The sequence below is a fragment of the Artibeus jamaicensis genome, unplaced genomic scaffold (assembly GCF_021234435.1).
Source record: "Artibeus jamaicensis isolate MK-2021 breed Jamaican fruit bat unplaced genomic scaffold, CSHL_Jam_final contig_391, whole genome shotgun sequence".
Classification (NCBI taxonomy): domain Eukaryota; kingdom Metazoa; phylum Chordata; class Mammalia; order Chiroptera; family Phyllostomidae; genus Artibeus; species Artibeus jamaicensis.
In genome coordinates, this window is record NW_026521814.1 from 14,015,326 (window position 1) to 14,029,375 (window position 14,050).

Below are 14,050 nucleotides of genomic sequence, written 5' to 3' on the forward strand. Positions count from 1 at the left end.
CATGCCAGATCCCAGCTTTGACATTAGATACTTAGCCATAGAATGATTCCAGTAAATCATTATAAATGCATTATAATAAAGATGTTATGAGCTATCAGATATTAACCCCCAACCCCTAAAGAGAGATAAATAGTCCAGTTGCATGATTCCCACTTTTGTTTCATAAGAAATAAGCTTTTGCAAAGAGCAACTGACTAATGAATTATAAAATGGTGTGTTGCGCTCAGATAATTAAACAATGCATTTTAGTGTCTAGTGCAGGATGAACAGTAAATCACACACAAATACAAAGGGAAAACCCAAGTCCCAAGACCAACTCCTATTTTCAAATAACATTAAGGTTGATCTATGATGTAGAAATGCGTCAATTCTTTTCTTATCTGATTAGAAGTGTTTATCAAGTATAAGATCAGGACATGAGCAGGTCAACTAAACCAACGGTCGGAACAAGAGTTCTGGAGGTGCTAATTTCAGATAAGCCTACAAGGTTATTTTAATGGAGATTTTACGTGGAGATTACCTTTCTTCCCAAAGTGTTTAATGGGGCAAAAGTCTAGACGAATCTGGAAGCTTCCAAAGTTCCTTATACTTTTACATTTTATCTCCAAACCCATAATAAAACACATTCGTGGATGGAGGAGTTAAAAACTCTACTATTGATGATGGGCTTGGCCTCCTAGGGATGAAAAGACAAATGGAAGGTGGAGGGGTGGGGAGGTTGGTTTGGGTTCTAACTACGGACTTCAGCTACCATGCCTGTCAGTGCTCCATCTAGTGGTCAACCTTGGATCACATGAAGTTTTCACCTCCAGTGGCCCCTTTGTGGGGCTGGTTTGCCACTGGCTGCTGTTTCCAAAATGCCCTGAATTTGCCACAGTATGTGGAGCTGAGATTAAGCAAGTTATGAATATGTGTTTTAGTCTTCCAGCCTGTTAAAGATGAGGTGACTTCCTCAAGGCAGTCTTCTGTTTGTCAAACAGCACACCACTAATGACCTTGTGGGCAAAATTAGAGATAGACTTGGACTTCACATGGGCAATGACTACATGAGCTGGTGAGAAGGACTTCCCTGGAGCACCTGGTACATCATGTTCTACTTATCCAGTCCTCTCCTGTACTCCAGTCAAGCCAGACCACACAGTCTGGTCCCCGCCCCAGTCCCATGTGCCACCCACTGCCACTGACTCCATCTTTCTAAGGCTCTTTCAAATGTAAGATGGACACTAAAGATGCCTATCCACGCTGTTGTGTGGATGTTAAATGAGATTGGTTGTATAAAGTCTATGTATCCAAAGTATCTATTGCAGAGTAAGCCCACAATTAAATGTTATCTATTTTTGTTTTAGCTATTATATATTTTTCTCTCCTGCTTGTTCTCCCTTCATGCCACCCTTACATCTCTCTCTGTCTCCCCCTCTCTCTCTCACACACACAGACATTTGCAGACCCCTGACCTATTTGCCCAGATATGCCTTTTACTGTCTCGCACCATGTTTTGATTAAGGTATATACTACATACATGCTCGCTACCCTGAGCAATATTAATAATAACAGCTGCTAGCAACAGTTAACATTTTCTGATCACTTATATGAGCCAGACACTATGCTAAGTATTATCACCTCACTTAATTCTTACAACAAGCCCATAAGATAAGCACTATTTTCATCTTCATTTTATGGGAAACTAAAGTTGAAAGACGTTATATAACTTGTTCAAGGTCACACAAGCTCATAAGTGAGCCTCCAAGATGCAAACCCAGAATGGGCCTGGATTTGAAGTCTCAGCTCTTAATCACCACTGCATCAAGCTGATTTCATCAGCTTTCCCTTTCAGGCCGGTCTCCGTCAAAGGGTCAGTCATGAGCATGTATATACTCTTGGATGACCCTTAGGACCTTGATCTTCGGCATTCCAGGAAGTCCAGAAGTGTATGCTGACTCTAGTTTGCAGCTGCCTAGAGGTCACTTGTCTGAAAACTCCCAGGTCATTACATAAAACCATTCAAAAAGACTTTACAATTGCGCACCCCATAAAGTTCATTTCACTTTGAGAGAATGTGTCTGAGGGAGGTGATAACACTCGGTTATGTATTCAGGTTGGTGGCCACAATAGATGGGGCTGTCCTGTCATCCTTGATACCCTGGCTTGCTGGCGGCCTCGCTCCATCACACTGTCACAGGCTGGGAGAGCCTCCCAGCCTTGGCTCGGAACGGTCATGCTTCCTAATGGCCCAAGCCTCACAAACCCCACACATCCCTTAATTAAAGAAGTAAATTAAGAGGACTGGTTCAACCTTAGGGATGAATTATCTTAGTAATTTAAGATTGACACTTTATTGGATAAAAGGTCACACCTGGGTTTATTAAAAATGCTGCCTCCATGTACAAGAATCTGTGCAAAAGGCCGCCTGATGCACTGAGGGGCTTCTGTAGCCAGAGAGACCTACATGTAAAACACACATCAGGGGGGTTAGGAGTGAGGTCTCGTTGCTGCACAACACAGGTTGGCTCTCTGTGCCGCACTTGCCCTTCAGGAACAGCCTCCAGACCTTTTGGGGTCTTCCATGGTCTTCACTTCAAACTTGCTGACCCCCAAATGCTGTGATGGACACTACTCGTGTCACGAAGGGTCGGGCACCCTCTCCTCTCAGACACATGGAGGCTGCAGGGCTTGGCTCCTTGGTGGGTGGATAGGCCATGTGATGTGTGTGTTGTTGTGAGCAGGGGCACTGCATGTAACTTCCAGGCCACGGCTTTCGATTGGCAGTGGAAGAACCCCCAGCTCTCTCCTTCTCTGCAAAGTGAGCTTGGAAGCTTGTGTTGAGATGACAGGGAGCCTGATATCCTGGATTCCTGAACAGCTCAGTGAAGCTGAGTCCACAGGCCCACGTTGGATGTGTAGCATCAGGAAGAAATAGGAAGCCACTGACATGGGAGGTTGCTTGTTACCACAGTGAAACCTTGCCAATCCTGAGCAATCCAGAAACTTTTTATTCAGAAAATACAGTTCTTCATTCTGGGTTGTAAAATCCTCACTGGGTTTTTTCTTCAATAGCTTTATTCACTCTTTTAGTGGTTTACACATTTCTAAAATCCTTTTGGTATATTCTCAGATACCTAAAGTTGTCAAATGACTCTAAATTAGGCCGAGTGGTGGTTTGTCCATCATCATTGACAAATGTTAGTGCTATGAAATAAGTAGGGGAACAAAATAAAACAAAGTTGAGATTTTTAAGATAACATGGCATGCCGTAATAGTGAAAAAAAGAAGGGAAAAAAGAAAGAAAAAGAAAAAACAAAAGAAATAAAGGATGAAAGATAAATAAGTATAGAAAAGATAAAGGAAGAAAAGTGGAGAAAATGAAACAGCAGAAGAGGCGGGCAATTTCTCTCAGGTTAAGGATGGCCAATTGCCTCCCACTGGATCTCAATCTGGAAGGCATCTCCTAGGATATATCTGACCATCGGCACCTGGTATATGTGCCTAACATTCCAGAGCCTTTGAGAAATGTTGGTTGAAAGGGTATATAAAGAAATGAATGCATCTTTAAATAAATTTTACAATCTTGGAAGTACACATTACTTAAACTAGTTCATGCCTATAAATGGGAATGCTATCATATATTGAAAAGCAGTATAAAAAGTGAGAGAGGAACTAGAAATAATTGAGTTTGAATAGCTCTTCATAACCTTTAAACTTGAGTCCTTGAAAAGAGTAACTCTGAGGTCAGAGCAATTAATCTTTGTCCTAAAAACAGGACATCAGTGATGACTCAGAGCAGTCTGTTTAAGACAGTGTTCCAATGAAACTAGGTAGAAATATCCTCATTCTGTTTGCCTCTGGCTGGGACGAAAGGAGGGTACAGTCAGCACTGAGGTATCTGTGGTCTTGATGTTGTGGGAGGTAAAAGTAGGGGAACTGAATAACATTTGCTCAATAATTTATTTTCAAAAAACTTCAAATGGGGCAAGGAATAACAATATACCAGAGGCTTCATGAGAAGACAGAGCTGTGAGTCCTGTTTATGATGATGTTAGGTGGGGACCTCTAATAGAATATTCAACAGTCTGTGGGATAATTCACTTTCTGAAATGAATGAATTACCACAAAAAGACTATAATAAGACTGCCCCCTATTTAAGGATGCTCACAGGTAAAGTCAATAGAAGCCAGTTCTTAAGATATAGAAGGAACTTGGTCCTTTCCCTGGAGGAAAGCATGCATCCAGGTCCTCTAGTCTGCGTGTGTGTACATGCTCACACAGGCTCCTGCAAAGACCATGTCTAGGACCCGAGAAGACAATGGAGAGCACCAAATAAGCAGAAAGCTGCTGCCTGGCAGGCTGAAGGGGATGACTGCCACCTGAAGTGAGCAGGAGAACATGCCACCTGGAAGGAGGGCGTCCGTGAGGATCACATGAAAACACAGCAAAAGTGTTCCATCCTGGATGGGATTTTAAAGAAAAGGCAGATGTCTTAGAATGCACTTCTGGGGAGGAACGCACTTCTATTCCAAACTGAAACCCATCAACTTCTACCTATCATCTCAAGCTCCATCTGTATCCCATTTTTTTTATCAAAGGAACAAGCATTTATCTCATCTCCATGGCTCAAAATCATGAGCTTCTCCTCACTTTCCCCCAACCTTTTGAAGGGGAAGATATCAAATTCCCTTCATTCCATATGTTCCCCTTTGAAATATTTCTGGGGTTTACTATTTTCTTCTTATTCCCTGGAATAAGGAGCTATATATATAAGATGAGCTATATATATAGCTCATCTACCTAATTCAAGACCATTGTCTTTCTACAGGAAATATAAGACCCACAGGCAAATCATGAAATACTATCTATCCTACAACCCAAGACAGAAATAAATGTTACAGTAACAATGGCTCTAAGTGCTAGATTTCCCAGACAGTTCAGATTTCAAGCAATTTTATTAATTTCAAAAAGGCAATTTGTTAAATGCACATGTTGACAGATGCATTTTTTAAAGTATTGCCTGATTATTTTCTCTAGCATTCCCTATTCCCCTTTTGACCTTCCTTCTCCCCATTCAAGCAGCTGGACATACCTCTGTTCTATAACTCAAGGAGGGGTGAGCAAGAATTCTCTTCCTGTCTTGCATATTTTGAAAGCATAGACTTTTGTGGGGAATAAAGACATTATTAGGGCAGAGGCTAAAGAGCTGGGAGCAAACAGAAGTACGAGCTAGGCTCCCACCTTCACCTCTTACCAAAGAAACAAACCCCATGATTGGTGGAGAGGGGAGACTTGAAGGGAAGCAAGAAGCGCAGAGATGCTGGGGGTTACATCAGCAATAACAGGGACGTGGCTCCTGCTGGCCAGCATCAGGTGGTCAGATGGCCAACCCCCTGTAGTCATTTATGGGACTCGAGGGGGAAGGAACGAAGATTGATAAATTAGCACAGTTCCTCTGCAGGTTAATCTGACAGCATTTGGTAAAATTGAAAGTCTGGAGAAATTTTTTATGCATATATTTGAAGGGATTTGAACAAAAACGTTAACACAAACTGACTTCAAATGGAAAAAAATTTCCAACAACCTAAATGTCCATTCACAAAAGAGGTAATATAGAAAATATGAAACTGTGTCAACCATGAACTACTGTATAACAATGAAAAGAAGTGATTAAAACAATGGGAAGAAATGAGGGGGGAATTTAGACCGTAAAATCCAACTGTCTAGAAAGCTTTAAGAGTTAAAATACAAGTGCCTCATTTCACAGAGGAGAAGGAATGGGGGCCTGAAGTCAAATCATTTCTTAAAATAAGACTTTTGTGGACGACTTCCAGCCTGGCCTTTGTCCATGATGTCACCCGCTACCCTGAGTTACCTGATACAGTTTTCAGTCTATTCCGGGAAACAGAAACTTGTCCCTTCTTGTTCCCCAGTGTGCTAGGACAGAAGAACAGGAGGAGCGAGGGAAAAGGGGAAGGAGAGCAAAATGAGTATGCTGCCCTTGCTCTTGAAATCACAGTCCAGATGAAAAGCAGAATCAAAATAAGAAATCATGAGATCTCCCTCAGTAACACGGCCCTGAACCTCTCTGGATGGCCATTTTCCTATTACATGGACCCCTCGAGTTCAAAATATGATCCTTGCAATGAGTCTACCTTTTAGCTATAGAATCTAAGCTGTCTGAATTTCACTGTTGAACTCTATATCCATAAAATAATTTTTCATTCATTTTCCGTAAATCTTTTGTCTATACTTGAAAAGTTTTGCTGGTTGGTCAAACCTAGAAACCATATTTCATGCTTCTTTTCCAATATAACGTTTAATCCTCAACACCCCTAGAAACCCATGAAAAGAATCTTCTGCCTGAGCTTTCAAGATAGGCACCAAATTAAAAATCTCAACACTAAATGAAAGTCCAGGCATTTTTTTTAAAAAACCTCCTCCTCTGAGGAGGCCAGAGGTGGGCGTGACAGTCACTAGAGCTGGCGCTGATCGCCCCGCATGGTCTGGTGGGCTGAATGGGAGTGGGGTCAGGAACTCCGCGACACTGGAGGAAGCTGTTCCACCTCTAGGCTGCTTTTGCAGAGGAGTAAGAAGTTGTGAAGAGTAAAAGTTCTCTGAAAAGTACATCATGCTCTGCAGGCCAAATGTTATGGTCACGAAGGAAGCAAACACTCAGCTTCTTACTCAGCCACGACTGTGTCGTTCCAGGTGTCCCCACCTACACTGCCAGTGGTGGGATTTCAAAGTGTCACAGCCCAGCCATCAGAAATACAGACTTTCACACAAATGGCTCAAATCCACTTCTTTACTTTTAAACTAGCACACTTTTTGTAATTATTCGTGGTTTATTCTTGTGACTGCCCATGAGTGAAGGGCATTTCCCTCTCCCACATCTTTAATGGAAATAATTAATGAGGTGTTAGAAATTAACAACAATTAATAGCGCATAGGAACAAGGGCAGAATGTCAGAGACTCCAAAGAAATACAATGTTTCACTTCTTGGGGGGAAACTTGCCGTTTCAGGGAGGGAGACACCAGGGGCGTTTGCCCTGTTAAATACCTCGAGTGGCGCTGATTTTCCAAAGGGGGAAAATACTGACGAAGGTGGTGGTGAAGCACAGACTTCCCTGGTACACGAGGAGAGTCCCAGCCCGAGATGCTTCCCTCGGGCAGAAAGACAGCTGTTGCTCCAGAACAGAGACCCGAACACCGTCATATTTTAAGATAAAGCATGTTAATGGGAGGAAGTAAACTGGCTGGCACTTCTTTCCAGCTTACTAGTTTTGCTGAATAAGCAAATTCGTCTAACATCACATTTCTAGCTTAGTACTAATAAGCATCGCCTGAAGCACAGAGCAGACAGATGATGTAGGGACACAGCAGTGTCATCATCTGAGATTGTATTGCAGTCTAGGGGTTTCTGGAAATAACTCGCCTTGACTAATATAGAAACACAACAGTTATAGAAATTATATGTACATGCTCCTTTAACTATGGGATCTTTGCAAGCATTATTGCTATATACAGGTAAATTAATCCAGTAAACTGTGTTTACTTTATCTTCCTGGTAGATAGGTGCCAATGAATATTTCTACTGATGTGTTGGGTCTTCCAGTTTTACTCTATGTATTTACTCCCATTTTCTAACACATAATTATAAGTTCTTGAGCCAAAGTCTCACATATATGCCGATGGTGAAAAAAGTCAAAGAGAGCGAATCAAGTTTTGATGATCTCACCAAGGATATCCACCAAAGATATTTTACTAGCAAACAGGCATGAGATATATACACACACACATATACATATCATGGTTGTTTGGCATATATGTATTGTATATATCATATATGTATATATACACATATTTTTTTGCTTCTACCCACAAAGTAATTACAATTATAATTATATTACCTATAATTATAAACATAATTAATTGTATTCCTACAGTGCTTTAGAGCCAAGTATAGTCACATACACTAATCGTTTAGCCTGGTCAGCACCCCGTGCAGCAGGCATAGCAGAAAACCTGCAGAACAACAACACGTGCTTCTCACTGAGCCCAGACCTGCTTCCTCCAGGTGGCTTCTTTCTCTCTCACAATGATCTCCTTAAACCCAGCTTCTAGAGGCGATGTTTCTGGCTCCTTGGCCAAGCAACTTTCAAATCAGTACAAACTGCTCTGAGAGAAGGAATGGGCCAGATTTTGTGTGTTGGGGTACCAGTCACGGTGACCTCAAGGCTCTGGGTTGGCCCAGGTATGCAAGGTCAGTTGGTGTCCCGGAGCCTCAGCCCATGTGTGTATGGATGAGAGTCATTCACAGCACGGCACACTGAGAGCGAGGAGTGCAAACACCTTTGAGCACCTGGGATGTGCCCATTACTGGAAACGCCAAGAGAATCCACGCTCTACAGGAGCTTATGGTCAAAATGGAAGGGACCATTATCACGACACCATGCCGTTCAGCCTTTGAGTTTTGCAAGTTAGCAACACAAATGTCCATTCTTGTGCCTGTCTTTTAAGGTCCCCCTGCCACACCCACCTCTCAAATCCAGCCTGACTCGTTTCCCTAGGCTTATTTCCCATTGTGCCTTCTCATCCCATCCACCCATGCTCCCACAACCAAGACCTTTTCTATTCTTGGTCCAGGACCTCCAATTGCAGGGCTCTCAACCCTGCACACCCTTTAAGTCCCAGCCCAAGGCCTACCTCCTCCAAAGAAAAGGAAAGGTAGGCTTTGGTCTTTGCATTGAGAACTTAGAATTTCCTTGGAGAAGGAATTTGTACTCAAATAACTCTAATAAAAGTTGTAAGGTGTCCAGGGCCCTAAAACAGCACTACACAAAGTAGGGACTTTGAACAAGAAGGGTCAGAAATACCTGGGAACTTGTTAGAAAAGTGAATTCTTGGGCCCCATCCTAAACCTACCAAATTAGGATCTCCTGGGGTGGGTCCGGAAGTCAGTGTTTTAACAAGCCCTCCAGGTGAACCCAATGTCTGCTGAAGTGTGAGAATCCCAGTGGTTTTTGTTCAATGTCAGGAGAGGAAGTAATTTAGTTGCAGGAGGTAGCCCTTTAAAACTGATAGGATTCTTCCATTCTAGATTTTTGTCCTCTGGCATCCAAGAGATTTCTTGTCCTAATTTATTTATTCTGAATTCTCACTGCATTTATCATACTCTGTAAAGTGTTTGTGCTAGGCTGATAATGGCTCCCAAAGACACGTTCCTGTACAAATTCCCAGAATTAATTAATTAACCTGTTAGTGTTACCTTGTTTGCAAAAAGGGTCTTTGCAGATGTTATTATCCTGGATTGTCTGGGTGGATCCTAAGTGCAACCATATGAATCCTTATAAAAGAGACAAAGGTAGAACTGAAACAGATGCAAGGGGGTAGGATGAACAGCAAGGTGGAGATTGGAGTGATGTCGCCAAAAGCCAAGCAATGCTCACAGCTACCAAAAGCTGGAAGAAACAATGAATAGATTCTCCACAGGGAGTGTGGACAAGCTGACACATTAATTTTGGACTTTTGGCTTTCAAAACTATGAGAGAATAAATTTCTTTTGCTTAAAAAAGAAAAAGAAAAAGACTGATAAGATTCAGACACCTATAGGGGAATAGCAGGCATTCCAAAAGTTAAAACAATGGGAACAGAGACTTAATTCAAGGTGTGGTGTGGGAACAGCAGGATTTTCCATATGGCCGGCACTTAGCATGGGCGGAAAGTTGTTGGCAGTCAATTTCCAAATACTACTACTATCATTACTACTACAAATAATAAACACCCATTGAGCCCTTATTACATGCCATGTAGATTTCTGGATGCTTTACTGACGAGAATTCTCTTATTCTAGTCTCACAACCACCCGTCTGAGTAGAAAGTATTATCAGATGAAACTTATTTAAACTTGAGGAAGTGGAGAGTGTGAAGAAAGTAACCAAACTGCTTATGAAGATACAGGTTGAGCATTGAGCTTGGCAGCACCAACATCACCGCTTGACTTCAAGGAATTTTGGGAGCCTCGCAGGGACGTCTGACACACAGGTAGAGTATTGGCAAGGAGACTGGTTTGATGAACACCATCTAGTAGAGAGGGAGGAGAGAGCGTGAGGATTGGACCTGGGGCGATGGGAGTGAGAAGGACAGGCAGACTCCAGAGCGCAGGGTCAGTCCACAGAGCAGGGGCAAAGGGGAGAACGAGGCAAAAACTTCGGGGAGCTCAGTCTGGGAGGAAACTGGAGTCATAAACCCAATGAGAAACCAGCTATAATGAAAACAAACACATCACCGTCTTCTTCATATTAGACTTTTTGTATCAAATACTTGTGTACCAGATATTGTGCTAAGAGTTTTGCATTTAATTTTTACAAAAAATCTTAAGAGGGGGTTAGTTATTTTATTCTTCCCATTTTACAGATAAGAAAACTTATTCTACTCTCACTGTCAGATAGCACTGGCATCTTCTCAGTGATTGAGATATTTATTCCTCAAAAGAACTAAAATCAAAACAAAACCATTTTTTTTCCAAACTTGGAAGCAAACAGAAGGTCGCCAAGTAAAGCAGCAGGTTAATTAATCCAGAATCAGCTGGGGTGCTTTACAAAAGTACCAGTGCTGGGACTCCACACCCTGAGGTCAGGATTCAGATGGTGGAGTAAGGCCAGGGCAGCATTTGTTGTTTGTTGTTTAAAGCATCCCCCACCCCACCCCACCCCCCGCAGGGGGTTAATGTGCAGGCGGCACTTGAGACAACGGAATTAACCAATTGACAAGCATTTATTGCTTACCTACTAGGTCACAGGTGTTGTGCTCCATGCAGTGATAGATTCCAAGTGTAAACAAGATGCTACACTACACCAGCCCTGAGAGTTGACATCTTCCAGGATCTGCGTTAGACTAAGAAAGAAGATAGAAACAATATTGGGGAGCAGAGGTGGTGAATTCAGCAAACGACCTAGAATTAATCCTTGGACCCTGGTGGGAGAATCAGGGAGGACTTTCGGACAGTGTTTATACTAAATGAGCAGATAAGGAAACCATCAGAGATTGCCTTGTAAAGTTACACGTCCCCTCCAGAGGTCAACTGGTGTAGACCAATTTGTCATCCTCTGCCTCCCTTCTCTGCAAGAGGAGCTCTAAATGGTTTACATATCCAGGTCCAGGTCAGGCCCTGGCGCCTACCCGCTGATGCTGGGGTATGTCCTTTTCTTGGCCAAAGGGAAAAGAAGGGAAACATTTCAGCAGTGCTAAATCCCAGTGTCTTTATTTGAACTTCCCTAGACCAGGCAGGATAGTGGTATTTATGGCTTAAAAGAATTTCCATCTGTAAGTTTATCTTCTTGTCAAAAATCAGCCATCCTCTACCCAAAACAACTAAAGATAATAAATCAAGGCTTAAGTAAGAAGCAAAGACTTATCTCTACAAATAGGAATCCCTGTGGTTGCTCACATACTATTTTGTTAGTATCACACATTGTAAGAGGTTAAGTGATTGGAGGGTGGGGTGAGCTTCCCTTTAATTGGACGCACGGAACGTTTGGAATGAGACCATATGTTGTCCAAACTAAAAGGAGAAGAACTGGGCTAACATTTGCACGTAAATTCCAGAGCCTCCTCCAGGTTTACCTCTCCTGAATGGCGGGTACTGGCGGTGCTGTTATTCTTAACTGATTCTGCTGGTTGATGGCCGTCCTCTCCAGTCTGATTACTATCTGGCACTTTCTCTTTCACAGACACAAAGGGGTCACAACAAGCAAGTTCTCATTTCTGAAAACCGATGGGTGGACAGTGCTGTCATTGTCATGAAGGAGATGGCAGCAGAGTTTGGTGCGGCCAACTGGTACAATAAGCTACTACTATTTTATTAAAACATAAAAAAGGTACTATTTGAGGCCCACTGACCCAAAAATCTCCTTTTCCAAGAAGACTCTGTGCTCTTTTTGTCCACACTTGGGCTCAAGTACAGGAACAATGATGGGCCCAGATAACTGCTCTTCCACCCGAATTGTTCCCACTCCCCACCCACGTTACATCACGGGACCATTTCCCCACCGTTGAAGACCAGCCTTATTTGTAGGTAAAACAGAAGGAGCTCATGGAAGTAGAGGGCCTTTTACTACCAAGTATGTCTCCTGATCAAGTTGTTACATTGTCCAAAATGTTTTCTTTTCTACAGAATTTATGAATAATCTTTGGCAATCTTTTCTTTTGGGAAAATATTGGAGAATTAATCCCTTCCTCAGAATGTCATTTAAAATGTATACAATCTTTGGAATTTTGGTTTAACATGTTAAGCCACGTTCTACTATTTCCTATGATACAGCAAGTTTTGCAGTAAAATATAGTAGTAATATCACATACACACACACACAAAGTGTAGAATTTAAAACCCACCGATCATGTTCATGGAAATTATTTATCCTCAAACATGATCTCATGCGAACGGAGAGCGTCAAACCCCAGTAGAAAAAGTTAGCTGTGTTTCCTGGGAGCGCTGCCGGAGCGTCTGCTGGGTAGGGCAGGGTGAGCCGCTGGGAAGAGGGAAATGAGCTGTCAACAGCACAGGTTCTTGTAGAGGAGCCAACCATTCACTAGGATGTCTTTCTTTCACAAAGAGAAGTGCACATTGCTCGGATCCTCCAAAGCTCAGAGGGAAGTCTACATGATTCTTCTGCCCTGACAAAGTTTTCTCCCACCCCACCTTCTATTCTTGAGAAATGTAAAAGAAAGAGGAAAGTTAAACTCTCACATTCATGTTTCCCAGGGTTAACTGTTAACATCTGGTCATATTTTTCCCTCCAATTTTTTTTAAAGATATACTATAGCTCAGATTCCGAACGTTGTCCTCTTCAATCAATCCACTCCCCTGCACCCGAGGGGACTACCTTTACGAATGGGGTATGTATGGAGCCTTCTGGTCTATTAAAACTATATACGCAGTATACACTCATGCATCCCACATGAAATGTATAGTTTACTTTCTTTATGTATTATGTTATTTATGTGAATGACATCATTCTTTAGTTTCTGCAACTTGATTCTTTTTCCAATTTAATATTAGGTTTTTGGTGATTTACCCATGTTGAGCTATTTAGATCTAGTTAATCCCTTTTCACTGGATATATATTACATTTCCAATCCAGTGTTAATGGATATTTAGGTTCTTGCCAGTTTTTCACTATTTTCTACAATGCTACAGCAAACATTCTTATACGTGTCCCTTTGTACACACATCCAAGAATTGTTCTGGACACACACTCAGCAGCGGAACGTATGGGCCTAAGGTATGCACAATTTCAACTTTACTCGGGTGCCGCCAAAAGACTCTGAGAGTGCATACACTCATTTACACTTCCACCAGCAGCAACTAATGGGAACATTTGCCTATATGCTTATCAGTACATGATATTACTGGACACAGTTTTTATCAGTTGAATGCTTCAAAAATAATGGCTAAGTAATGGTTTTACTTCTCATTTCCATAACCGTCAGTAAATTTAATTATCTTTTCACAGGACCATTGGAATTAACGGTTTTCTTTTGTCATATCCTTTGCTTCTTTTTCTATGAGATCAATGATTTTCAACCTGTGTGCCACAAGAATTTTTAAAACATGCAATACCTGACTGTCTCATCTGGGGCACTGACCTCTTTTCCCTTAGATTGTCATATTAAACAATGACAATGGCCAACACAACAATAACCACCCAATGTGAAAGAATCAATATTATACCTATTTTTTGTCAGATTGGCAAAAAATACAATACATTTTTGGATGTGCTTTGTAACTCTAGTAATTAGTTTACATGTGCCATGAGATGAGAAAGGTTGAAAATTACTGTATTAGGTCATTCATATTTTTATTACCAGCTCATAAGGATTCTACATGTACTCTGGATGGTAACTCTTTTGCATATCACATACATTGCAAATAAATCTTCTCTGCTTATTTTGAATTGGTAATGTATTCCGATGCCGAGGACCTGAAGCATTGTAAGAGTAAACAGAGGAAAGTGTCTCTCTCATACCTTCTCCCCTCCCCCAGTCAGCCGGCCTTCTGGGCAC

General features: G+C 41.9%; 1 pseudogene; it reads right to left on the bottom strand.

Annotated features, from left to right (window-relative positions):
- The window catches only part of LOC119037748 (tissue alpha-L-fucosidase-like), a 72,456-nt pseudogene that overhangs the window by 14,308 nt on the left and 44,098 nt on the right, over window positions 1-14,050 (bottom strand).